The following is a 25,406-nucleotide window of genomic DNA, read 5'->3' as shown; positions in this document are numbered from 1 at the left end:
AAATATGACACTTCTCACTGAATAAATGATGTCGCCAAATTTTCAATGCGAACACAATAACAGCTAACTCTAAGTCGTGCATCGTATATTTCTTTTCATGTGGTTTCAATTGTCTAGAAGCACAAGCTATCACTTTGCCCTCTTGTATCAAAACACATCCCAAACCATTTAATGATGCGTCACTAGAAATCACAAACTCTTTACCTGACTCAAGTTGAACTAAAACTGGTGCCTCAGTTAACAGTGCTTTCAACTTTTCAAAACTTTGTTGTCATTTCTCGGACCACTCGAACTTCACATCTTTTTGCAGCAATGGAGTCATCGGTGTAGCAATCATCGAGAATGTAATGCCCTAAAATTTATTATTTTTTATTGTGAAAATATGACACAAATATCTGTCAGCTTTAGTGGTTCTGTGTTCTGGGAGTGTTTGGGAGGTCCCAAGTTCAAGCTATCGCTTGGGAAAATTTTGGTATTTTGAACGAATTAGGCCTTACTCTTGTTCTGTAGGCTTCTATTTGATTGTTGATAAAAATATATCAAAATGGGCCTACTGGTCTGGTGGGTAAGCGGAGTGTTAGCGTGTAGGAGGTCCAGTGTTTGAGTACCTGCGCAAGCAGGGGAATTAATTTTTGTTTGAGGCGTGTGGCGTGGTGGAGTTCAAATTAAATTGGACTGCTGAGTAGTTGTGTTTTAGTGGGTTAATAGGGAGTGTTTTTAGAAGATAATTTGGGAGAAGTTATCAAAATAAGATTTTCTTCTTATCAGTTTTTATTTTCTTTTTTCCCAGCAAATTTTCTAACGTTAGACTTTTGTTTCTCTGACGTTTCTTCCCCCTTCTTGTTTACTTTTGTTTTTTATTCCCTTTTGGCCAAATCTTGTTTCTTCTTTTTCCCCATTTTTTCATTTTCTTGATTGGTTCATCTCTTGCTCTATAGCCAAAATTCACTTCTCTTTTCCCTACTCTTTTCGTTTCTGTATTTTTTGTGAGTCATCTCTTTGGGTGCAACTTTCGACTTCATCTATTTCGGTAAGCGGCATTTTTCCCCTTACTTATCATATTTCGATTAGGAAATTAACAAAGGGTTCATTTTACTCTCGTTTAGGTGTTGTTCAAAGGTTTTAAGCAGATATTCCAATGCGTGGAGATGACTGGCTATCGAATTCATTGTGGTAAGTTTTCGAATCGCTATTGGTTTAGTTTCTCGAGTTTTATGTTGGGGATATTTGGTTTGATTGATGAATCAAGTGATTAATTAAGGGATATATTGGTCAAATATAGGTTTTTGAAGGCTCGGGTTACTTTGCACAGCGAATTGATACCAGGTGTGTACCCGAAACGCAGAAAATGGGATTCGGCGAAAAGCCAAAATTGCTTGCTGTTTAGAAATAAGAGAAATAAGAGAAAATGATGCGAAAAATTGTAGAGAAAGGAAATAAGGGTGTTATAAACTTGGAAATCAACATTTTGCACTAAAATAGTTTTGGATAGCAGCAGTAATCTAACTTTGAAAAATCATTAAAAAGTGGAAATTGAGTTAGAGGTTGAATAAAATATGAAATTAAATTTTATTGAGTCTAGTTTTTCATGGAGGAAACATGTAAGCAATGGAATTTTAAATTATGAGATATAATAAATTTTGTGAGACAAGGTCAGAATGATTTCGGGTTCCCCTATCCTGACTTTGGAAAATCATCAAAAATTGTAAAAAAATATAATTAGGGGCTTAATTTTATATGTTTAAATCCTTAATGAGTCTATGTTCAAAAGAAACAAATGGAAACATCATCCAAATTCCGTACTAAGAGATAAATAATTTTTAGTAAGGAGAGGTTGAAGCTGTCAAACAGCAGAATATGGATAAATTTGAAGATTTTATTGTACTTATTTGATAAACTATAAATACTGAAAATTTTATGGTAGAAAGGTATTTGAGTCTAGTTTCAAAAACATCAAGTGGATGTTAATTTGGAATTTTTTAGCTCAAGATATAAATAATTTAATGACAATGGCTCAAATAGATAGCTTTGAATGAAAATATAAGTAAATAGAGAAAACATATATGAATATTTAGCTAGCATGGGTTATATTAAAAATGAATCACACGGCCAAGGCCAATCTGGGCCGTGTGGGCCACACGGACGTGTGAACCTATTTTTTTGAAAAGTTGTCTAAGGTTGCATGGGTCGCCCAAGTCGACTGTGGACCTACTGAAGGGTCGATAAGCCTTACTTAGACCCCTATATGAGTGATTTATCTGTCTTATTTCTGTATCGAGCATGAATTATGATATATGAATGTATGTACTGTAATTGCATAATAGCATGATATCTTTTGTATGTTGCATTGCATCGGGTCGCTTATTGTTATCTGGAGGAAGTGTCTGAAAGGCTATTAAGCCTGTTATCTGGCAGCTCTGCTATAAAATTCTGATTATGTGCCGCATTTCGGTACAACATGGTGTGTAGGGATGGGTAGGTTGATTTAATCCCCACATGGTATATAGAGGTTGGTGGGTAGGATTCTGATTTTCTACTATTGCATATTGTATCTGAGATGGGTCAGGGCCTTAAATTATATTTGAAATCGTATCCGAATGGGCCAAGGCCCAAATTGAATCTGTAATGGGCTCAGGCCCTAGACTGAAATTGATTATTTCCTAATGTGTATCTGCATGTATGTTTTCTGTGGGGATTACACGCTAAGTTTGCGAAAACTCACCCCTTTTTTCTGTTTAATCTGTACAAGTAATCCCCAGACTTAGGCGGATCGGGGCAGCGGAGGGCTCGACAGTGACCACCACTACTGAACTGCTTTATTACAGCTTTTGATCTTATATTATCTTTGGGTATTTGTTATTGTAATGTTGGGACTTTGGACTGTTTGGTTTAACTTGAGATTTTATACTATTTTTATGGATTTTTAAATTGCAACTCAACAAAACACGATTTTTCTAAAAACTAAGATTTTCGGTTTCGTAAAATAATTGGTTTCAAAAGCTTCTGCTTAAAAGACATGCTTTAAGGAAAATCAGCTAGTTCACATTTTTTTGAATTAAATAAAAGCTAAATTAACTGGAACGGTTTTAACTTTTCAATCTCGATTTCAAACCCCATTTCATGTGAAATAGTTAAATTCAGCCATAACATCTAGGCCGGGTTTGAGGCGTTACAGAGAACCTTTCTACAAAACATCGATAGTAGCCAGCTAATCCCAGAAAGCTTCTGACTTCAGACACGTTCCTTGGTGGTTTCCAGTCAAAAATTGTTGGAATCTTACTCGGATAAACTCGGATGCCTTTCGTTGAAACAATATGTCATAAAAATCCAACTTCTTGGAGCCAAAACTCGCATTTACTGAATTTGGCAAACAATTTCTTATCTCTCAATGTTTGTAACACAATCCACGAATGCTCGGTATGTTCATGTTCATAGCCAAAACTACACGATACTGGTTACACAAGCTGACAGTCAGGACGTAACTACACGGTGCTACTCACACAAGCTAATGAGAATCTGCAACACATGCTGAAAAACTCAGCCACCGGTATAACGTACGGATTAACACCCAAAACACATAACCCCTAATGACATGTAATTCGTATCCTAATCTATTCCTAAGGTTTAACCGTGATTTCAAATTTTTGAATCTTTGTTAACCATATTCGTAAGGTCGTATTCACAATTAATTCAATAATAAAGCATTTAAAACACAATTTTATTAATGCTTATTAATATATGAACTTACCTCGATTCACAAAAAACGACGAAATGGATCGACTAGTCCAATACTATGTTTTTCCCCCGATCTAGATCCCAACTTTGTTTTTCTTGATCTATATAATACCAAATTTAACTTATTCAATTATCATTCTATTCAATTTAGCCCAAAAATCACATTATAAAAAAATTACACTTTTGCCCCTAATAGTTTAACATCTTTACAATTTAGTCTCTAGCTCATAAAAATACAAATTCATGCAGTTAAGTCCCTACTTATGCTAGCCAAATTTTCCATATTAACATATTAGCCCATATTTTTAATTTATTTCACATTTCTACCGCAAAATTTTCATATTTCACAAATAAATCCCTAATTGAAAATTTTATCAAAAATCACTTAATAAATGTTGTTTATCTAACAACAACCGTTCATTTTCTATCATCAAACATCAAAATACACACATTTTCATCAATGTTAAAACCCTAAAAATTTAAAAAAAAATTCAAATTAGTCCCTGGGCAAGCTAGATTAAGTTACAATGATCTCAAAAACATACAAATAATTAAAAACAGGACAAAAATCATACCTATTTGAAAGAAAAGAAAATGGCCGAACCCTAGCCTTCTTTCTCCATGTATAAACAGTTTTCTTAGTGTTTTAAGAAGAATGTGAACACAAAATAAAAGTTTATGTTGTTTTATGAATATAACGTTTAATTACCCATTTACAAAATTAATGTTTAAAACCCAAATACCAAGCCACTATTATCCACTAGCTCATTAATGACCTATTTGCCACATAAGGACCTCTACTTTAAGGTTCCATAGCTATTAGACACCTTTAGCAATTAGAATATAACTTTTACACTTTACACAATTTAGTCCTTTTTATTAAATTAATCAATCAAAAATAAAATTTCATAACGAATTTTTTACACAATCATACTATCATGCTGTAGATATTAAAATAATTATTTTGACCTTGGATTTGTGGTTTCAAAACCACTATTCCGATTTGACTAAAAATGGGCTGTTACAAATTAGGTGCAAAGGATAACCAAAGATCGTTACCAAGGGCCCTATCTAAACGTTGAGAAAGATTGCCTCTGTTCCAAGTATATATCGGTCATTGAAACCCCAAATCTGAGAGTGCCTATTGAAAAACAAAAGACTTAAAGTTGTTACATCCCAATTTCTGAGCCTTTGGCCCCATGCTTTTTTTCACATCTTAATACGACATTAAAATCCCCAGCCAAAACCTATGGTTTCACAACTTCAATAGCTATTACTTCCCAGTTATTCTAGAGTTTATGTCTTGTATTACGTTGAGGACTTGCATAAATGTAGTGTATAAGAAATGAGTTAAATTCCCTTCAATTCAAATTCTCATATGTATAAATTGTATAAGCACCTTCAAGATATCAACAGGAATATCATCATTCCATAGTAGCCATATACCCCCTACAAATCCCATCGCTTCCACTCTAAAAGAATTTTCAAGCCCAAGCTTAGCTATCACTGAGTCAACTTTACATCCATTGACTCCTGTCTCAAATAAACCAACATAATCTGGCTTAAATTCCTTTTTATAATCGACCACAAAATTCTGAAAACGGGGATGCCCACACCCCTAACAGTTTTAAAAAAAACCCCTAAATTTTAGACTTATCATTATCAAATTAGAAATTTAGGAACCTAAAAACATACCTAGTCATGCCTTTTCAACATCTGACAGCACCTCATCATCCATCTCAACAGATACGATATCACCCCAACCATGACCATATCATCTTTGACATATTTGCTTAACCTATGAACAGGGTTTGCAATTGCCACTTTGATCGAAATAGTGAGGTTATCGTTCGGCACAGTTTTGTTTGGTTCCTGTCTCGTATTTTCACCAGTCCTCTTGGCCATCATAAATGGTTGTTGGCCAGTATCCATCCCCACATTTGAAAATGAATTGGAACACCCTAGATTATCCAAAGAAATTAACTCCTCTAAAGTTCCTTTTTTTGATTTCAAAGAAATAGCTATGTTTTTTCCTTTAGACAGCCCATTCCCAATAGCCTGAAATTGAACTGGTTCTAACCCAGTATCCAGTGTACGTGGCCCCATCCTTGACTCATCCTCAAATGGGTTTCTATTTGGCCCAAGTTGCGGCATCATATTGGTAACGAGTTGTAGCACTTTGAACCCTCTTTTTGGCCCATTTAAGTTAGAAATCTCTTTTTTTTTCCCTTAGCCACCCCTTTCTTACCAACAGTCCCCTTGTTTATCATTCCAGCTTTAAAGATTTTTTAGTCAACCCACAATTCTCCATAATTTCTTCCCCAACTCCCTTATTTTCTACTCTGTTATTTATGAAATATGATTTGTATCTATCTGAGTTTTCAATATTTTCACTCAAAATCCCAAATCGAGATCTCGATACCCCCTGATTCTCACTAGTAACCCGTGTTTTCGCCATCGGCTTAAAGCTCCGCCTCTGTCTCCGTTCCACAATCATCCAAGATCCAAACTTTTCAACCTTTACACTTTCTTTCATGAAGATATCCTTACCACTACTACTTTCCGATATCCCTTCAAACATCTTTGTTACCCCTAATCTATGTGAGCATAAGTCGCTCTTATGGCCAAACCTCCCACAATCAAAACATACAAGTGGCAACGATTCATACTCCACACGCTGAAATTTCTCGTTAATTTGCACTTTCGAGACCAACAATTTTCCCAAATCAATAAAGACTGCAAGCTTCGTGAATTGACCTCTAGAAGTACTATCTGTATTTCAGTCAATTTTTGTAACCGTCCCTATCGCATTGCCAATAAACTGTAAGAGGCTTATCGTATACATATGATAAACCATAATATATACATATTTTACCCCATGCTTGGCATATTTATGGATGATTTTTCCTTAGTTCTATTGAATTTGATGCTCCTAATCCTTTAATTTCATGTTTTATACTCAGGAAAGCTTTGGATAGCGAAAAGAGCGAGAAACGAGCCAAAAATAGACAAAATTGGGCCTAAATCAGTGTTTCACACGGCCTAGGCACTTTCACACTGGTGATCTACACGCCCGTGTGTCATGGCCATGTCTACATTAATCCAAGTCAGAATTGCACACAGCCTGAGCACCTTCACACGGGTGTGGCACACGGCCGTGTCCCTGTCGAGCCCAAGTCTAGCTTTACTCAGAAAAGGCTAATTTTGGGCTATTTTGGGCATTCGAAAGTCTATATAAACACCCTAGAAAAGGATTAAGGAGGAGACGGAGAGTTGAAGGTAGAAAATACTTAAGGACAGCCATTAGAATCACCTCAGAGCCAGGATCTACATCAAGACTGAAGAATTCCATCCAATTTCCTAGAAGTTCTTTGGGTTTCTTTATGTTTTGTTGTTTCCCAAACTTTGAGATGATTTCCATTATTATTATGAACTAAACTCCCTAAATACCTAAGAGAGATAAAACCTAAGACGGATTTTATTATTATTTGAGTTATATGATAAGTTCTTGTTCTTATTCTTAATTGTGAGATTAACCCTTACTTTAATATTCCAGGATATTAATTCAGGTTTTTGATGTGCTTATTCAGTGGAGCAAAAGTCCCCATTTAAGAGTAGATCATTCATAATTAAGCGAAGTTGCCTGCAATCCTAGAGATAGGACGACATAAATCTGCCGGATTAGAGTCAAATCTAATAAGGGAATCTATAGATCGAGTTAATGCGACAATAAGGGTTTTAATTAGAAAGCGATTTTGATTAATCAACCTAGAGTCAGTTGTTTTTAGTCTCGAAAGGGATATTAACATAAATCAGGGATTTCTACGGATTAAGTCAAGTGAATAAATCGTCTAATTCAGAAGTAATAATTGAAGTCTAGGTGGATTCTTCCTTGGGTATTGTCTTCTCAATCGGTTTTCCTAGAGCATTTTCCAACTTTTATATCTATCATAATCTTAGTTAATTGGTACGTGATACTCGTGACAGGTTTTAAAGATTTATAACTAATCGTTCTTAAAACTAACTATTATCACGATGAAGGCAAGTGTACCTATCGAACAGTAGTATAGCTTTAGTAAGACTCGATTGTCGAATCCAAAGGAACCAATAGTACCTATCGAACACGCCTGTGCTAAATTCTCAATATCAACCACGGTTTCTAAACACGGACGTGGCACACGCCCGTGTTGGTTTGACAGACTCACCTACGGCCACGTTGTACGGCTGTGGCCATTTATCGTATCCCGTGTTAAGGAAAAATTTTGCCTTGTTTTCACACGGTCGTGTCTCCTCCCGTGGTGCGAGTACGGCCTACGGCACGCCCTTGTGCCTGGCCGTGTAGATTAGAAAACCTATGTTTCAATGACTCAGTTAGTGATTAGATGTTAAAAACTAAAATTTTAAAGAGGTCAATACTGTTAGTGCTCAGGTTGCCTTCCAAGAAGCGCTTATTTATAGTCGAAGCTTGACTTACCTTTCTAGTATATGGTCATGGTGGTGCGAGGAGTTTACACTCCTTATCCCTGCTATCAATTTTATCAACATAAGGATTAAAACGAGTATTGTTTACCTTAAAAGTGCCGAATTTGAGATGAATTACTTTGACTGTACCATATGGAAAAATACTGAGTACCGTAAGAGGGATTGCTCCGTTAGGTTCAGAAGTGGCAATGCGAGGGTCTGCTGCATCTAGTAGTACTTCGTCTCCAACCTTAAGTTGATTTGGTGCGACATTGAGATCGTCATGGCATAGTTTTGGTTTATCGTATGTCCTCGATTTATGTGCCCGCCATTCATCTAGTTCCTCGATTTGTAGCCTTCGTTCTTCATAAAGAGGTCCTTTGTTCTTGCTTGAACATGGCTCATGTAGGTTCTTCGGACTTATTTCCTGCAAAGTAGGTTGCACCACATGGCCAGTTTTAGTATAATGATTTATACAACCACCTTCAAGTTTTGATGTGTTACTCGTATTACGAGCTTGAAGGGTGATTGTTTCATCTCCCACATGAAGTGTGAGTTCACCTGTACCAACGTCAATTATTGTTTTAGCAGTTGCTAAAAAGGGCATCCCTAAAATTTAAAGGAATGTTACTATCCTTCTCTATGTCTAGAACAATGAAATCAACTGGGAATATAAATTTGTCAATTTTAACGAGTACATCTTCAACAATCTCTCTAGGAAATCTGATTGTTTTATCGGCTAATTGAATACTCATCCTAGTTTGTTTGGGTTTCCTAAGACCTAGATGCTTAAACATTTTGTAAGGCATAACATTGATACTAACCCCTAAATCAGCCAAAGCATTATTAACATCTAGGCTACCAATTAAACAGGGAATCGTAAAACTCCCTAGATCTTTTAATTTGTTGGCCAGCTTATTCTGCAGTATGGCTGAGCAAACAGCATTTAGCTCCACATGCGACGCCTCATCCAACTTCCGCTTATTTGTTAAAAGATCCTTTAAGAATTTGACTGCGTTTGGCATCTGTGAAAGAGCTTCAATGAACGGTAAGTTAATATGTAACTTCTTTAATAATTTAAGTAATTTACCGAATTGTTCATCTGTGCAGTCTTTTCTTGTTGCGTTAGGATATGGCACACAAGGTTTATTGTAATGCCCCCATACCCGAGACCATCTCCGGAGTCGAGCACGAGGTGTTAACGGACTTAATTCATTAATTAAACAGCTCAAACAATTTATTTTTAAAATTTCCAGACAAGCTGGCTAACTGCATCACAGTCGCTTAAAAATTTATATCTTGAGTTTAGAAACTCGAAATTAAGATCCGTAAATTTTTCCTGAAACTATACTCATATATCTATGTAATAATTTTTTTATAGAATTTTTAGTTGGTCCAATTAGTACAGTTTATTAGTTAAAGTCTCCCCTGTTTTAGGGTTCAGCTACTCTGACCCCTGTGCACTACGAATCAAATTCCTTTCTGTACAGAAATCTAATGACTATTCCATTTATTTAACTTAAAAATAGACTCAATAAGGAATCTATAAATATAAATTTTGAGTCCTAATTATTTTTACAAAAATTATGGTGAATTTATAAAGTCAGAATAAGGAATCCAGAAATTGCTCTGACCCTGTTTCACCAAAACGTAAATATCTCATAAAATAAAACTCTTTTACCTATTTTGTTTCTTCCACATGAAAAAAGATTCATTAAGATTCAATTCCATATTTTATTCATCATCTAATTATATCTCTACTATTTTTAGTGATTTTTCAAACTCACATCACTGTTGCTATGTGATTCTGTTTTATAGCCAATTTCACCATTTTATGGATTTCCATTGATTAGTTAGCACATAAAGCATACGTGTTATCAAACATAATCTCGATTAGCCACTCCAATAGCTAATCATTCTCAAACATTTCCATGCCATCCATGAGCTATATCATAAGATTATATACACAAAAGGATTATAATGCTATACATGCCATATTCCCAAAATATGCAAGCCACCATACGGAGATGGTCCGTTGATAGTGTGAGCGTGCCTCCGACCGTCCTGATCTCCAAACTGGCTTGTCAAAACTACAAGGAATGGAAGGGAAGGAGTAAGCACAAATGCTTAGTAAGTTCACATGCAAATAACAAATAACTTAACAAAGCAATTATACCAACCAACATTAACATAATATCACCAAAACATATATCACATTTCTATTTATCATTCATCTTCTTTCTACATTATTGTTGTCGTATCAAGTCTCAACCCGAGGGTTAAGTACATACCTGTCCAAAGTGCCCATTCCACAACACTTACTAATACGTCACTTGCATCTTGAGTATTCTTCTATTTCACTAGAATTTTACCCGTTGAACACATCGGAATATAACTCGGATATATGAAAAGTTTGCACATAAGTGCCACATATGTAGCCAAGCTACCATGTAACCCGCCCATAAGCGAAGTCGGACTCAACTCAACGAGCTCGGGCGTTCGCATCCATAAGTGAACTCGGACTCAACTCAACGAGCTCGGATGCCTAGTTACATCTCACGAACTCGGACTCAACTCAACGAGTTCGGACGTTCGCATCCATAAGTGAACTCGGACTCAACTCAACGAGCTTGGATGCCTAGTTACATTTTACGAACTCAGAATCAACTCTACGAGTTCAGATGCCCAAATTTGAATCTATTCCTAAGGTTCAACGGGACTTTCCTCATTCGTACTTCTTTACCATTCTCCTTAGAATACCCATGACGATACTTCGGTAGTCTTTCACATTTTTCACATAATTCATAAAATTTTTGCATGTTGTCCAACAATGACCACAAAGCATAGAATTGCATGATAACAATCATAATATCGTATAAATAGCATTAAATGATTTAAAATAACGATTATATTACAATATTTACATTTGAACTTACCGCGTATGCGAAAATGGTCATTTTTACCATTTTGTCCACAACTTGGTATTTTGCCGATTTTTGCCCGAATTTCGATTTTCCTTGCTCTATGATTTCAAATATAGCCTAATTAGGACTCATATTATTCAAATCAACCCAAAATCATATTTTGGAAAAATTACAATTTTACCCCTAAACTTTCACATATTTACAATTTTGCCCAAATCTCGTAAATTAAACTTCATCCTATTTTCTTATGTTTTATGATATGCTGATCATTTTTACCTTCTACAGCAACATCCAATTCTCACTCTAACATGTACTTATGAACATTAGGTATTTTTACCGATTATGTCATTTTAGTCGTTTTTACGTAAAATCACTTAGCAAAAGTTGTTTAACACAATCACAAGCTTCATATTCTACCATAAAACATCAAAATTCATGCATATCATTCATGGGTAAATTTTTAAATGTAAACCCTAGCTCAAAATATTGGTAGAAACAGGTAAACCGAGCTACGATGATTTCAAAAATGTAAAGAACATTAAAAACGGGCATAGAAATCACTTACAATCAAGGCTTAAAAGTGTTGAAACCCTAGCTATGGTGGAGAGCAAAATTTGGCAGCAACTTATGGAGAATATGATCATTTTTGTGTTATTTTTCCCATTTTATTTCATTTAATATCAAAATGACCAAAATGCCCTTCCTTATTAAACTTTCAAAAATTCCATCCATGTCCTATTTTTTTTTCCATAAACTTAGAAATTGGTAAAATTCTATTTAAGACCTCCTAATTAATATTTCAAAGCAATTTCATACTAAAAACTTCTAGAATACAAGTTTTGTAACTTATTCAATTTAGTCCTTAACTTCAAATTAAGCACTTTATGCATAGAATTTCTTCACGAAATTTTCACACAATCATGAAATCATATCATAGACCTCAAAATAATCATAAAATAATTATTTCTATCCCAGATTTTTGGTCCCGAAACCACTATTCTGATTAGGCTCTAATTCGGGAAATCACATTTGTACTCTTTACTTACCGATTTCTGGTTATTGTGGTCCACCTCACCATTACCTTTACTTACCATAGTTTCTTACTTCAGTTCTAGTTCAGGTGCAACTAACCCTTCTTTATCTTGAATGGTAATCGCATTGAGTTGCTCCATTGGGTTAGATTCAGTGTTACTCGGCAGACTACCTTGTGGTCGTTCAGATATCAATTTAGTGAGCTGACTTATCTAAGTTTCGCGCCCATGGATCGATGCTTGTTGATTCTTAAGTGCTGTCTTGGTATTCTAAAAACGAGTTTCTGACATCGAGATGAATTTTTTTAGCATCTCCTCGAGGTTCGGCTTTTCTCTTGTTGGTAGAGTGGTTGTTGGAAACCTGGAGGTGGTGGTGGTCTCTGATTTTCTTGGCCTCCCCATTAAAAATTTGGGTGGTTCCTCCAACCTGCATTGTAAGTGTTACTATAAGGATTATTTTGAGATCGATGATTTTTACCCATGTAATTTAACTGCTCGTTCTTTATGTTGTGCCCATAGGGTGGTGATTCTAAATTGCTTGATCCACCTCCACTTGCTTCGCACTGCATTACTAGGTGAACCTGTGAAGAACCAAGAAAACCGTCAATTTTTCTGTTCAAAATTTCTACTTGATCAAAGAGCATGGTGACCGAATCGACGTTAAAAACACCAGCTGTTATCGTTGGTTTTGTCCTCATAACTTGCCACTGATAATTATTCAATGGCATCTCTTCTATAAATTCATAAGTATCCTCAGGTGTCTTATTATTGATAGTTCCACCAGCGGCCACGTCAATCATCTGTCGAGTTGAAGGATTCAGGCCATTATGAAACGTTTGAACCTGTAGCCAGAGTGGTAACCCATGGTGAGGGCACCTTCACAAAAGGTCCTTGTATCTCTCCCATGCATCGTAGAGTGTTTCTAAATCCATCTGCACAAAAGAAGAGATATCATTACGTAATTTAGTTATTTTAGCAGGTGGAAAATATTTTAATAAAAACTTTTTAGACATTTGTTCCCAAGTAGTGATTGACCCTCGTGGTAACGAGTTCAACCACTATTTAACTTTTTTCCGCAATGAAAAAGAAAATAACCGAAGGCGAATGGCATCATCAAAAACTCCATTGATTTTAAAAGTGTCGCAAAACTCTAAGAAATCTGCCAAGTGAGCGTTGGGATCCTCGTCCTGCAAGCCATCAAACTGAACAAACTATTGGATCATTTGAACGGTGTTAGGTTTTAGTTCAAAATTATTTGTAGCAACAGCAGGCCTAACTATGCTCGATTCAGTTCCTGTTAAAGAAGGTTTAGCATAATCATACATAGTACGTGGAGCAAGATTCTGATTAGCAGCAATTGCAGGAGGTAGCGGATTTTCTTGGTTTTCAACCATCTCCTCGGTTGTGGTTGAAATATAGTCCTCTTGCTCTTCTTCTGTGTATCTTACGTTTTGCTTTATTTCTCTTCGGTTTTTACGAACTGTGTGATCGATCTCACTATCAAACAGTAATGGTCCCGACCGGTTTCTTCTAGTCATACACTATAAAAACCTGCCAGGAACAAATAAAAGAAAAAATTAGAAAAGAAAATAAAAATTTAAATTGAAAATAAAGTAAAATGGCTAAAGTAATAAAAATCGAGTGTTCCTAATATCTTAGTTCCCCGGCAACGGCACCAAAAACTTGATACATGATACTCGCGATAGGTTTTAAAGATTTATATAGCTTTAGCAAGACCGAATTGTCGAATCCAAAGGAACCAAGTGTACTAGTAATTACTTTCTTTTTATTATCTAACCTAAAAATTAAGGGATTTGTTTATCTAGACTAATTAACTAAACTAAAGGGGCACAGAGAGAAAATGGGGAAAAGCTTTTAGGAGAACTCGATTGATTAAGACAATACCCAAGGAAAAATCCACTAGACTTCACTTGTTATTTGACTCTGAATCAGACGATTTATTCATTTGACTTGATCCGTAGAAATCCCTAAGTTATATTATTATCTCTCTCGAGACTAATAACGTCTAACCCTAGGTTGATTAATTGAAATCTCTTTCTAATTAATGCCCTAGTGTTGCATTAACTCGATCTATGGATCCCCTTATTAGGTTTCACCCTAATATGGCAAAATCTTATCGTCCTATCTCTAGGTGTGTAATCGACTTCACTTTATTACGAAAAATTTACTCTTAGACAGGGTCTATTCCTCCTCTGAATAAGAGCATTAACTTGAATCAATATCCTGAAATATTAAAACAAGAATTAAGAACACATAATTAAGAGCAAGTCAAATATTTATCATACAATTCAGATAATAATAACTAGATCTGTCTTAGGTTTCATTCCCCTTAGGCATTTAGGGGGTTTAGTTCATAACTAAGAAAGAAAACATTTCAAAATAATAAAGATAACAAAAGATAAAGAAAACCCAAAACCCCTGAATGGAAATTTAAGGGAGATCTTCAGTCTTGACGATGAATCCAGCTTTTGAGATGGATCAATCGACTTCCCTTGAGTAATTCCTTGCTTCCTACTCCATGTCCCCCTTCTAAGTGCCTCATCATGTGTTTAAATAGGCTTTAGAATGCCTAAGCACCCTCAAAAGTGTCCTTTTTTGAGTAGGACTATACTTGGGCTCGGAAGGGGCACGCCCATGAGAAACGCCCGTGTGCGATTACTCCAGCCCGAGGTAAAAGTTGTTGAATAGGCACGAGCGTATAGTCTACCCGTGTAAGTCATGCTTCGATCCTGCCAAATGGACACGACCGTGTGACATGCCCATGTGAGGAAGTCCAGGCCGTGTTGATTTCCCACGTGGGTCTATTTTTGACCCGTTTCTCGCTCTTTTTACACTCCTATGCTCACCTAACTATAAAACATGAAATTAAAGAATTAGGAGCATCAAATTCACCAAATCTAAGGAGAAATCATCCATAAATGAGCTAAGCATGGAATAAAAATATGTATAAATTATGGTTTATCATTAATTAGATAGTTAATTTTAATTTTTAAAACATCCCTTCGATTCTCAGGGTAGATATTAAAAAGATAGTAATTACTAGTACTTTTAGTCCTCGTGGATACGATATTTCCAGTCTCACCTCAACTATACTATTGTTTCATAGGTGCACTTGCCTTAGTAGAATTTTTATTTAGTTTTACGACCATCAAGTTTTTAGTGCCGTTGTCGGGGACTAAGATATTAGGAACGCTTAATTTTTATTACTTTAGCTATTTTTTATTTTTATTGCAATTTAATTTTTCTATTTACAAAATTTTATTTTCTTTACTTTTGGCATGTTTTTATAGTTTATGACTAGAAGAAACCCGTCAAGACCTATACTTTTCGACAGTGAGATCAAAAGCACAGCTTGCAGAAGCCGAAGAGAAATAAGGCAAAACCTACAATATATAGAGGAAGGGCAAGAGGACGATATTCACACCACAACCGAAGAGATGACTGAAAATTAGAATAATCCGCTACCTCCTGTGGTTGCTACAAATCCATTAAATAAGAATCCTGCTCCTCTTACTATGTATGATTATGCTAAACCTACTTTAACAGGAACTGAATCGAGTATAGTTAGGCCTGCTGTTGCTACAAATAATTTTGAACTGAAACCTAACACGATCCAAATGATACAACAGTTTGTTCATTTTGATGGTTTGCAGGACGAGGATCCAAACACTTATTTAGCAAATTTTCTAGAATTCTGCGACACCTTTAAGATCAATGGTGTTTCTGACGATGCCATTCACCTTCGGTTGTTTCCCTTTTCATTAAGGAATAAAGCTAAATAGTGGTTTAACTCGTTACCTTGAGGGTTAATCACCACTTAGGAACAAATGACCGAAAAATTTTTACTTAAATATTTTTCGCCGGCTAAAACGGCTACATTAAGGAATGATATCTCTTATTTTGTGTAGATGGATTTAGAAACACTTTATGATGCATGGGAGAGATACAAAGATCTATTGAAAAAGTGCCCTCACCATGGGTTACCTCTATGGCTACAGGTTTAGACTTTTTACAATGGTGTGAACCTCTCAACAAGACAACTGATTGATGCAGTCGTAGGTGGAACTTTAAACAATAAAACACCTGAAGAGGCTTACGAATTTATTGAAGAAATGTCACTGAATAACTATCAGTGGCAAGTTATGAGAACAAAGCCGAAAAAAGCAGCCGGTGTTTTCAACCTCGACGTGGTCACTATGCTATCTAACCAGGTAGAACTTTTAAATAAAATGATTGATGGTTTGTATGGTTCTACTCAGGTTCATCCAGTAATGAGGTGTGATTCAAATGGAGGAGAAGCACACAACGTAGGTTATCCATCCTTCAACCCTAGCACAAAGGAGGAACAAGTCCACTACATGGGTAATTATTCTAGACCTCAAAATAATCCATATAGCAACACTTATAATGCAGGTTGGAGGAACCATCTCAATTTCTCGTGGGGTGGTCAAGGAAATAAAAAACCACAACATCCTCCAGGTTTTCAACAACCACCTTACCAACAAGATAAGAAACCGAACCTTGAAGAGATGCTCACAAAATTCATCTTGGTGTCAGAAACTCATTTTCAAAATACCAAAACAACACTTAAGAATCAACAAGCGACGATCCAAGGGCTCAAACTCAAATAGGATAGCTTGCTAAGTTGATTTCTGAACACCACAAGGTAGCCTACCGAGTAACACTGAAACTAACCCAAGGGAGCAACTTCATGCCATTACTGTGCACAATGATGAAGGGTTAGTTGAAGCTAAACCGAAACTGAGGCGAGACAATGTGGAAGATAAATGTAAGGTTGATGTAAGCAATGGTACATAGAAACTGGTAAGCAAGGAGTATAAACCTTGTGTGCCATACCCCAATGCAACAAGGAAAGACCACACAGACGAATAATTCGGTAAATTCCTTAAGTTATTAAAAAAATTACATATTAACTTACCATTTATTGAAGCTGTTTCGCAAATTCCAAACGTAATGAAATTTTTAAAGGTGCTATTGGCTAATAAATGAAAGTTAGATGATACGTCACACGTGGAATTAAAAGCAGTTTGCTCAGCCAACTTACTAAATAGGCTACCCAACAAACTGAAAGATCAAGGGAGTTTTGCTATTCCTTGTTTAATTGGTAGTTTAAATATTAAGAATGCATTGGCTGATCTAGGGGCAAGTATTAATGACATGCCCTATAAAATGTTTAAACAACTAGGTCTTGGGAAACCCAAACAAACTAGGATGAGCATTCAATTGGTGGATAAAACAATTAGATTTCCTAGGGGTATTATTGAAGACGTGCTTGTCAAAATTGACAAATTTATATTCCCAGTTGACTTTGTTGTTCTAGACATGGATGAGGATAGTGACGTACCTTTAATTTTAAGAAGGCCCTTTTTAGCAACTGCTAGAACTATCATTGATGTTGGCACAGGTGAATTGATACTTCGTGTAGAAGATGACACGATTAAACTTCAAGCTCGTGACTCTACTAAAATATCTAGTAATCGAGATGATTGTTTAAGTCCTGATAATTTGAGTAATATTACAACTCAAACTTCTTTGTAGGAGTCTCCTAGGAAGAACATGATGGAGCTTCATTCTAATCCATACGACAAAAACAGAACAAGTCATGAGGAACGAAGACTACAAATCGATGAACTAGACGAATGGCGAATACATGTCAAGGAGAAACTAAAAACACACGATAAATCAAAGCGCCACCACGATAGGCGTAGGGATGAAATGATGCAATTTAAAGTCAGGGATAAAGTTTTGTTAGAAGAAAAGGACCTCTGAATTGCTACTTCAGAACTTAATGCAAACGGAGCGAATCCTTTCATGGTACTGAATGTTTTCCCATACGGTACAATAGAGGTAAATTATTCTCAATTTGACACTTTTAAGGTAAATATTACTCGACTTAGACTTTATGTGAAAGATAAAGTTGATAGCAGAGTTGATGAGTTTCAACTCCTCAATCCACCGTAATCACATGAAATTGAGGTAAGTCGAGCTTAAACTTTAAATAAGCGCTTCTCGGAAGGCAACCCGAGCACTAACCCCACTAAATAACTTAGTTGTTTTTCCTTTTGCTTTATAATCTGACTGCAGGTCTTTTTGACACACACGGTCTGACACAATGGCGTGCTTTAGGCCGTGGGCTCCCCACGGGTAGTAGACACGGGCGTGGCCCTGACCGTGCTAAAATAGGAAAAATATTTTTTTTCAAGACAGGATGACACACGACCTACGATAAATCACCACAGTCGTGCGAGGCGGCCGTGGGAGTCACACAGCCTATCACACGGGCATGCTTGAGGCCGTGTAAGAACTTGCCCAAAAATTGAAATGATAAAAAAAGTTAGAATAAACCACGGGCGTAGGCCACATCCATGCTTAAAAGCCATGCGCAATCCTGATTAATTGACACAGGCGTATGGGACTAAACACGGGCATGAGAGAAATGAAAGGGAGCACTACATGGCAGTGCGATGTGGCCGTGTGGGTCACACGACCTAGCTACACAGGTGTGTCCAAAGGCCGTGTGTGATACTGACTTAAAACATCAACCCATAAGCATAAGCCATGAGCACAGGCGTGGAGAACCTAACACGGGCGTGGGAGAAACGAATGAAAGTGTACATGGCCGTGCGACGCAGCCGTGTGCACTACACAGCCTGGGAACACAGACGTGTCGAAAGGCCCGTATGTAAACCTGACTACGATTTCATGAAAAACACGGGCAGAGAGTATACCACACGGGCATGGGCCACGGCCGTGTGGCCCAAAATAGGGCTTACACGATCGTAGCCCTCCTTTTTATTTCCCCCTAACCCTAATTTCTTCCTATCTCCCTTCACTATTCATCATCTTCTCCCACTAGCCACCCTTTTTTCTCATTTCTTTTCTTCATTTTTCTTTCCTTTCTCTATTTTCTCCTCTCCTTTCCATTCCTTCTCCCTCACTTTCTCCCCCTCAATTCACTAACTTCCCCCCGTCAACCAACCCACCCCGCGAGTGTACCAAGCCCCGTCAAGCACCACCGTCGTTCATCAGTCGTTTGTCCCTCCTTTTACCCCTACTACCTTCATTTCTTTATTCTATTTCTTGATTTATCCTTAGTTATTCTTTCTATTGCTAATGATTTGCATGCTTATGATTTTTATTTATGTTTAGTGATTTTCAATTTTACTGATGATAAAGTTTTACTTAATCTTTTGTATCTTCATTGATTTCCATTTCTACCCACATGATTAGCATTATCAATAGTTCCTTACCATATTTCATTTGCGTCTCAGTCTCTACTTATTTGATCACAATGCTATCATGCCTATTATTAGTCTAAGTCAGTTCCTAGTCATTTTTAAATATTTATCACTATTTCTGGTAGTCTCTATTATAACATGATTTGTCTTTCAGCTCGGCTTTGTTTAGTCTTAGTACTATTTTTCTTTTTTACTAATATCCCTTTGGCCCTTTGATTCATATGCAGTATCACCACTTGGTTTTAGCCTGCTTGAGTTTTTGTCTATATTATTTTACGAACAAGTTACTATTTTAGACTACTCAGATTTTGTTTGCAGATGTGGGGATTGTTATTGATGACCTAATCTTTTATTTGCAGATATCATGATAAACCCAAAAGGCAAGAAAGCTGCGGTTCCCGCCTCTAAAATACAAAAAGGAGCAACATCCTCATCTGGCCCCACCACTGAGATACGACATCCATTCTTTCAATTTCCACCAGGGCCCCAAGAGGAATTATTTCAGATTCTACGTGCCTGACCCCTAGGTGTGGGCCGTTGCATCGATTGGACCGCACTAGAGCAGGTCCATCTAGCTGATTAGGTTCGGGCCCTTCTAGCCACCGCTCTATGGGACCGATTCTTTGATATCATCGAGTTGACATATTTGGAATTCACCTTAAAACTCAACTCGACTTTCAAGTTACAGACAGTAATGGCAGAATATGACGACCCAGGAACAGTTCAATTCCACCTTGGCGGTCTAGTACGTCAGTTGAGTGTCCTAGAATTTATAGCTGCCTTGGGACTTTACACCAACGAGTTTATGGAGGCCGACCATTTCCCCCACCTCCAATGCCACATACATTGTTCACCTTCATCGTGTTGGGTAGACCTCCAGCCTACTACAGGTATTTATGATCCTAGCCGTTCAAAGGTATCGGCTCTAGCTCCATCTCTACGCTATCTCTATGCCCTAACTGGGAGGCTAGAGAGCACTGGCATTGTCAACACTCACGATGCATACTTCTTGTGGAGCATGAGCCAATGGCATATTTTTTATCGCGTTTACTTTGTCGCCCTTGCCTTTCACCCCCAGATAAAATGACATCGAAAGTGAGTCATCAGCATCGGCCCATATGTGACTCGTCTAGTGCGATATTTTGGGCTCTTGAATATAGTAGCGCAGTCTTCATCACTCACTCTCATTGGCCAGATGTCCCCATAGGGCATCCAAAGTATGCTCCATATGCGAATGATTGAGCGTCGTCGTGGGTTCGGCCCTCCTCAGTATCGACTTACAAGGATGATACCGAGGATATTCCTGATGATATCCCTGCATTTTAAGAGGGCCCACCTTCACAGCCACTACCGAGTCACCGACCAGTTCATGCGGCTGCTTCATTGTCTAAAGTTTCTAACCACCTTCATCGCTTTGAGAAATATTGCACTCAGCGATTTGACAACATCGAGGCAACGCTACAACAAGTTTGCTAACAATTTCACATATCGCCTCCAGCACCACCACCTCACGATCCAGATGTCGATGAGGACTTTTAAGTCTATTTAATTTTCAACTTGTTTTTCTTTTTATTTTATTTTTATTTTTACGTTTCTTTTGCACTTTCATTATCATTTCCTTACAAAAATTCTATTAGTATAATTTGAATTTTCTTTTATCTAGTTATTTTATTATTATTAACCATAACAACCCTATACATATAAATCCCTTAAATATTCTTGATGGCATCGCAGTTTCAAAAGGTTCAGTCAATGGGTACTACTAAGGAATAAACAAACAATCCTCCACGACTGCCATGTCCTGCTCGACCATGACCATAGCCACCACGACACCGACCACCATGATAACCTCTTCGCTGGCCACTGTGATTGTGGAACCCAACCTCTACCACTACCTTTACCTCTATCTACATGTCATATACACATCACTTTCAATGCCTCTAGACCTATTTCTGCTCTTTCAAGGATTACATCCAAATTCAGGGCAGTTTCGCTTCTCTCCCTCTCTTCTGCTATTATGCTTATATTGATATTATCTATATCTGTACATTAAGGACAATGTACATTTTAAGTGTGGGGAGGTTGTTTATTTGATTATCAGAAAAAGACCTGAATTGTCATCTTGTTCTCAAATAATTTCCTCATATTACTATTAGAATGAATCTTGATTGACTTATGATTTGTATTGATATGTTTTGATTTAAATCATAGGTAATTGTGCATTGATTGTTTAAACTTTAAGACACTAGAGGATCAAGCATGACAAGTTGACTTTTGAGAATTAAAATTTCTAGGTTGTTTCCCTGAATCGAGGTATGATCTTGAAGTTTTGAATTTACAAGATTGACATCAAATACTCATAAATTTCATAAGACTTTAAGCCTTTTAGAGCATATATCTTTCTTACTCACTGATTTTTTTATGAGTATGTCAACATTGATTTGCTATTCTAGAACTTGTATCGATTATACATGTCGAGACCACACTTTGATTTGATATACTGAAATGATAAAGGCACTTAGGTTCTAACCCATTTACCCCATAAAAATCCTACCCACATAATTGACCCCTAGTGAACCCCTTTGAGCCTTAGCTATTATTTCTCGATTTTACCCTTTAATTTTAACCAACAACTTTTCCCTTTTTGATTCATTAATAATTTTTCCCTTTTTATTGACTCCCTTTTTATAGAGACTTAATTTGATTAGTTACCTAATTATGTTTGTTCATTCCAGTTGCTAAATTATTTCTTATTATGTATTTTCCATTATTGTTCTTATTCTAAAAAAAACTCGTATATTCATTCAAATTACATATTATTCTAAAGAGCTTGGGTAAGTTACCGTATTGAGAGAAAAGCTCCCTTCATTAGTTTTGGTTAGTGTTAATTCTGGCACTTGTTTGTAATTTAGTGATTAGCTTTTTTTTTTCTAAGTTTAGTAATCTATTAAATTAATCTCGATTCTAACCCTCTTTTGCAGCCTTTATCCACACCTTTAACCCAAGCCCCATTACAACCCTGTTAAAGACTTTTTGATTTGTGTATCATCTCATTATAGTGGTAGAGATTTGATTTTCATGCAAGCCTATGGTAATAACTTTTCATGTTTGACTATTGAGTACTTAATTATTGAACCTTAAACACTTTGAGTGATTTGAATGAATCATTAGTGAGGATGTCAACCTTGTCAATTTGGAATTAAGGGTGATTACTTAGATAAAGGGGGATACCTATGATTTTATGATTGAAATGCATAATTTGGATTTTTTGAAACTTTAATATTCTTATAGTTAAGCTCTTAACATATGATTACTTGTGGATTATTTCAAACATTATTAATAAGAATTATAAGTTAAGAAGGATTTATTTTATTTGTGAGTTGAGGATTTTGCTTGAGCACAAGCAAATGCTTAAGTGTGAGGATATTTGATAAACCATAATATATACATATTTTTACCTCATGCTTGGCATATTTATGGATGATTTTTCCTTGGTTTCATTGAATTTGATGCTCCTAATCCTTTAATTTCATGTTTTATACTCAGGAAAGCTTAGGATAGTGAAAAGAGTAAGAAACGGGCCAAAAATAGACAAATTGGGCCTAAATTAGTGTCTCACATGGCCTAGGCACTTCCACACGGGTGATCCACATGCCCGTGTGTGACACATGGGTAGATCACACACCCGTGTGTCATGGCCGTGTCGACATTACTCCAAGTCAGAATTGCACACGGCCTGAGCAGCTTCACACGGGCGTGGCACACGGTCGTGGCACTGTCAAGCCCAAATCTAGTTCTACTCGGAAAAGGTTAATTTTGGGCTATTTTGGGCATTCAAAAGTCTATATAAATACCCTAGAAGAGGATTAGGGAGGAGACGGAGAGTTGAAGGAAGAAAATACTCAAGGACAGCCATCAGAATCATCTCAAAGGCAGGATTCACATCAAGACTGAAGAATTCCATCCAATTTCCTAGAAGTTCTTTGGGTTTCTTTATGTTTTGTTATTTCCCAGACTTTGAGATGTTTTTCATTATTATTATGAACTAAACTCCCTAAATACCTAAGGGAGATAAAACCTAAGACGGATCTTATTATTATTTTAGTTATATGATAAATACTTGTTCTTATTCTTAATTGTGAGATTAACCCTTACTTTAATATTCCAGGATATTAATTCGGATTTTTGATATGCTTATTCAGTAGAGCAAAAGTCCCTGTTTAAGAGTAGATCATTCATAATTAAGCGGAGTTGCATGCAATCTTAGAGATAGGACGATATAAATCTACCGGATTAGAGTCAAATCTAATAAGGGAATCCATATATCAAGTTAATGCGACAATAGGGGTTTTAATTAGAAAGAGATTTCGATTAATCAACCTAGAGTTAGTTGTTTTTAGTCTTGAGAGGGATATTAACATAAATTAGAGATTTCTACGGATTAAGTCAAGAGAATAAATCGTCTAATTCAGAAGTAATAAGTGAAGTATAGGTGAATTCTTCCTTGGGTATTGTCTTCTCCATTGGTTTTCCTAAAGTATTTTCCAACTTTTATCTCTGTTGTAATCTTAGTTAACTAGATAGTTAATTTTAGTTTTTAAAACATCCTTTCCATTCTCAGGCTAGATAATAAAAAGATAGTCATTACTAGTACTTTTAGTCCTTGTGGATACGATATTTTCAATCTCACCTTAACTATACTACTGTTCGATAAGTGCGCTTGCCTTAGTCGAATTTTTAGTTAGTTTTACGACCATCAACATTCCTTCTGGCAGCCTAGGTAATCTGATCCAAACAACAAGCTTGACAGATAAGGTTGATTCGTTGAAAATGCTGGCGTCCACGGTCTTACTATCAGTTAGTGCCCAAATATTGTCCATGGTCCACCAGCCAGCGCCTCCAAATATTCCTCATCAGTTTGAAATTTGACCGAGAAATAATCGTTTTCCAAGTGTATGATTTGCAAAGGTTGATTCATTCTCCAAATTGTTTGCAGTTTGTTAACCATGGCAAAAAACGAAAATTTTCTCCCAAGTAGCTTGACAATAACTGTTATTGCCATTCGCTTAGCAATGAACTGATGTACTCGATCGGAGAAAGTTATTGATGGCACACCATCTATAACCACCGCCTTCACATCCCCATCGTCCAATTGAAAACCCTCCTCTTGCTGCACATTAACCCCTACAGAAGCACTTCCCATTAGCTTTTCTTTCCAAGATACAAGTTGAATACTAGCCCCATCCACTCTAATCCCTTTTTCATTTACTACTGGGTTATCAGGATCTAGTGGTTCGTCCATCCTGCGTTTAACCTTCTTCGTCGATCTTCTGACATCGGTTGCAAAATCCATCCGGCTTATTCTTGTTAATTTGGAGATTTTAAATGTATTAAATTATATTAATGTAAGTTATTTTTATTAATGACGTATCATACAGTCCATTGATTTTCTTTTCAAAAATATTATAAATATGGTAAAATTATATAAATATATGACTAAAGAATTATAAAGTAAAATTTAATGAATGCAGACTAAGAAATAGAATATAATATATAAAAAAATTTATGCACATGGTGAAACTGATATTGTGGGTTAATAAGATATTTGTGAGGAAGAAGGAAAAAAATATATTAATTTAAAAAATTACCCACTTCTCGTAAAACTACGTGCTTAATTCTTTTATTTTCTAAAATAACTTTTTCACATTATTTATTTATTTATGTAGGTAAAAGCTACCCACTTAATTCACTCTAAAGAAAATAGTCACCTTTAATTTTATTTTAAATAGAAATTTGAAGAGGTCAACTACCTTTAAGAAATATTTTCAATCAGGGTTATCATTGCAAATGAATACAAATGAGGATGGCAGCAGCACAATGTTTGCCAACCTTATTTTACTTAATTCTTTTTCATATTAATTTGATGATCTCTTCTAAGGATAACTTTTTAATTTGTAAGCTTATTGTGCGCCTGC

General features: G+C 36.3%; 2 non-coding genes across 2 annotated transcripts; one reads left to right on the top strand and one right to left on the bottom strand.

The window, feature by feature from the left end:
* The first annotated feature begins 13,009 nt into the window (after window positions 1-13,009).
* On the top strand, window positions 13,010-13,116 carry LOC128284948 (small nucleolar RNA R71). The gene has a single exon (XR_008275365.1). It is a non-coding gene; the product is annotated as a small nucleolar RNA R71 (small nucleolar RNA).
* A 2,931-nt stretch (window positions 13,117-16,047) lies between these two features.
* Window positions 16,048-16,154, bottom strand: LOC128284659 (small nucleolar RNA R71). Its single transcript, XR_008275081.1, has one exon. It is a non-coding gene; the product is annotated as a small nucleolar RNA R71 (small nucleolar RNA).
* Between the last annotated feature and the right edge of the window lie 9,252 nt (window positions 16,155-25,406).

Source organism: Gossypium arboreum, chromosome 11, assembly GCF_025698485.1.
Source record: "Gossypium arboreum isolate Shixiya-1 chromosome 11, ASM2569848v2, whole genome shotgun sequence".
Classification (NCBI taxonomy): Eukaryota; Viridiplantae; Streptophyta; class Magnoliopsida; order Malvales; family Malvaceae; genus Gossypium; species Gossypium arboreum.
The sequence above is the reverse complement of the archived record's forward strand: the minus strand, read 5'-3'. Positions and strand labels throughout refer to the sequence as shown.